The sequence below is a fragment of the Falco punctatus genome (assembly GCF_963210335.1).
Source record: "Falco punctatus genome assembly, chromosome: 8".
Taxonomy (NCBI): Eukaryota; Metazoa; Chordata; class Aves; order Falconiformes; family Falconidae; genus Falco; species Falco punctatus.
The window spans coordinates 16123895-16127645 of NC_137588.1; positions in this window are offsets into that span (position 1 = coordinate 16123895).

Sequence of the window (3751 nt, forward strand, 5' to 3'; positions counted from 1 at the left end):
TACCTGAGTCTGTTCCATGCGCTGGAGCAGTTGGGTCTCATAGCATCCCATTTGCCTGGTCAGAGGCTAAGCCCTCTGCGTGCTCCGCAGCGGTTGCTCTGTTGGAGGCTGCCAGCTCTGCGCGCAGCGTGCATGGTGCTCTACCTCGCAGTTTGGCTCTTCTAATGGAGCAGGACCTCTGCGCAGCTCACCAGGTCGGTGGCAGTAGAGCGTGCAAATAACCTTCCATGCACTTCTCGCGCCTTCTCCCCTGGGTGCAGCCACATCTGGGAATAGCTACACAAGACCCAGCGCCTTTGTTTACCTTGTTAAAAGGAGACTCTAGTTTGTTGCCACGTACGCTCACCTTCAAGGCCAGAAGGGCTTTGCAAACCATAACTAATAACATAGAGGAGCATCGGAGTCATCGCATTACACTAACCCTGCTTGTTTGGCTGGTTTTGATTTATAATGCATTTCAGCCTTATGCTCTTCTGTTTCAATGGGCAGCTGACCACCGGGATCCAGTAAGAATTTTGGAGTGGATCTTTTTGCCTCACTCTTTATTTCCAAAACAGTGACAACTTTCTGACGTGTTTGCGATCCTCATTGAAAAGAGTCAACATCGTCTGCAGGAACTTACGGCCCGTGACCCAGCCACCATTTTTATACCTTTGGCCAAACAGGATTCTGATTTTTGGGTTAAGCAAAGCCTCTCGCTACCGTCTGCTTTGGCCGACTTCAGTGGAACCATCGCCTTTTCTATTCCTCGGCGTAAATCGCTTCGCTCTTCGACTGATTCACCCTTACAATTGGAACTGCGTATTTCTCACGTACCTATCCAAATTCCCCACTCACCCACTGGGCAGGGCATTGCTGAACGGACTCGTGGGTCAATTAAAGATGCTGCAAAAATGAAAAGGGGGAATAGGCTGGGTACCTCACCACAGGAACAACTGTGCCAAGCTCTGTATGTGATCCATTTTTTAAGTCGCTTTTCTGACCATAGCGCTGTACATAAGCATTTCTCTTGTCCTGCCTGGTGGGAACTGCCCCAGGTCTGCTACAAAGACCCAGAAGCTAACCAGTGGGGTAGAACTAATAACGTGGGGGAAAGGGTGTGCTTGTGTCTCCGCAGCTCCAGGGCCTCGGTGGATCCCCGCTCCGCTTGTTCAGCCAGCTGATCACGAACCTCCTACCGACGACGAGCCAGAGAACAAGCCAGAGTAATGCAGACAGACTGATGCACCTGGTTTGGCCCTTGAAAAATTACCATCGCGGTACAATCAGTGCGATGTGCCACTTGGCAAAACAAAGCTGCGATTGGTTTTTTTGTTATTAGCTCATGGGCATGGATGTGCGGAGTTTGATGGAATGTGCTGTATGAATTTGAGTGATAACTCAGTGTCAATTCATCAAAGTTTGAAACAGCTACATGATTTGATGTGTAAGTTGAAGGAAGATTCCAGATGGAATCCTTTTGAAGGTTGGGATTGGACACTAGGATTAGGTACTTGGATATGAAAAATACTGGTGTGGGTTTGTTACATTGCTAAGGGTTTTGGCCGTCGTTATATGTCGACCGTGTCTGAAGCACCTGATGCGAGCCATGATACAAAGGGCTGTCCATCAAGCTATGATGGTTCAAATTCACACAGCCTTAACCTTATCCGATTTAACAAATAAAAAAGGGGGAAGTGTAAGGGATGAAAATAAGTTGAGCTTGTAGAGAAGCAAGGCTGAATGGGCAGAACCGTTAGTGTACAGAGAAGCAGCTAACTTTGGCCGTGAAACCACAAGTGTGTGAACAGCTCGTAATGAGCAACCGCTTTGCTACACGCGGACAAATTCCCAGGTGCTGTGCTGTGCCCAGGCATGTTCCAGGGCAGAACGTGGGTGGCTAAGTGATTGTATATAACCAGCACTTGCGTATGCAATGAACGATCTCAATTCTTCACTGACTTGGGGTCTGTGCCTTCGCATGGCACATATCCTCTCTATTCTAGTTTTATGTCTTTTAGCACCAGTAGAAGCTAAAGGAGCCAGACGTGTCTGGGGAATGTTGTCGTTTTAGTATAAGGCATGACGGATAATCAGTTCCTTGCCACTCAACAGCCATAGAAGTCCTCCTTCTAATTAGAGCAAAATAGGGTGCCAGAGATAAATTTAAAAGCCATTAGGCTTCCATATGCGCTATGCCACCTAGTGTACAGCACACTCGTATTTTGTGTTTTCGTTACGTGTTGCTCTTCCTTTGTGTGTGTAGTTACATGGGAAGGAAAAGGTACAAGGCTGACCTTGTGGTCTGCTGCTTGCAACTTCAGACACAGGGCAAGGCTGCCAATCTTTACTTAATATCCTGGCAGGTCCTAAGCAGGAGAGGCCCTGGAGAGTGCTCGTGCCCTGCTCTGCCTTGAGCGAGGCTTTTTGTGGCACGCACAAACCCGCAGCCCATCACACCTGTCCACCCCGGTGCTGTCTCACTAGCGGTGCTAGGAAAGGAGTGAAGAAGAATAATAAACACTATCTACAGCTAGCTACAAGGAGAAGTGGAACAATCTTGTTCATACAATGACAGTAGCAATTAAGTTTAAAATGAATTTAAATGAATGTAAAATTATATTTAAAATAAATTATTTAGGAGAGGGGGAGCAAGGAATGGTGGAACATTACTTAAAACCAGAGCATTCATTCATGTACTGTTTTGGGTTCATCTTCTACTGGATTTATTGATGGGCATGTGCATTTGAAAGTTTTTCTTTTAAAATATGAAATGAACTTTAAGTATCAAACCAGCCACTAAAATATGACTATTATTTGTTTTGAACTATGTTTGGCATTTTGGCATGGGGGGAAGTATATTCCAAAATATTTGTTGACCAATACAATTCTTTATTGCATTTTGAAATTTCTTATTGTTCTGGGTGGTTTTGTGGTGGGGTGGTGTGGTTTTTGATTTCTGAAGCATGAGGCAATGCTGACACCTCCATAATTCTACAGGAGAAAACTGAGGGACCTGGTTACTTCAAGATGTTCTTATTTAAAACCAGTGCTGCTCCAGAAGTATCTTGAGTAACCAGTTTAAGCCCTTTATTGGTAAAAATTGGATCATGGAATTACATGCATTTGTTCTTAAAAGAAGGTTGGAGATACAGCTATGTATGAAAGATTTTATTTATTTGTATGGCTAGGAACAAAGGCAAGACTTTATTACTCACTGCATACTGAAAACTTTCAAAAAGGGCATCTGTCAAAAAAACCTGTGAAAACTTGGAAAAACTCAGAAACCTGCAGTGCCCACAGCTTGCTTGCTCTCCCTCTGTTTGCCCCATGCACATCCATTTGGTCTCTAGCTTAAATTCAAAAACCTGGATGTAAAGAGTATCATATACAAAATTCAATCTCAAAAATTAACTTTATTAATATTTAGACTAAATCCTCTTCCCCACAGCCTAACTGAAGTTCAAAACCAGTAGCCAACACGAAGTCAGTCAGTATAGAAGATACTTTGATGAGGATAATAGTGTTTGTCTTTCGTAGTAGTTATCTATATGCTTCAAATGACTAAACCCCAAGTAAGTGATAAAGTAACTTTCTACAAAAACTCTAAGTATGAATAGTCCCATAGTAAAGCTAGAAAGTTTGTATGTTACCATCATCCTCTGGAGAGACTGCTGTGTGGCACTTTTTTTCTGTCCTACTAGTCTGTTCCTCTTAGCAGAAATAAGAGAGAAACCATACACTAACAGGAATAAAGAAGAAACTGCACACA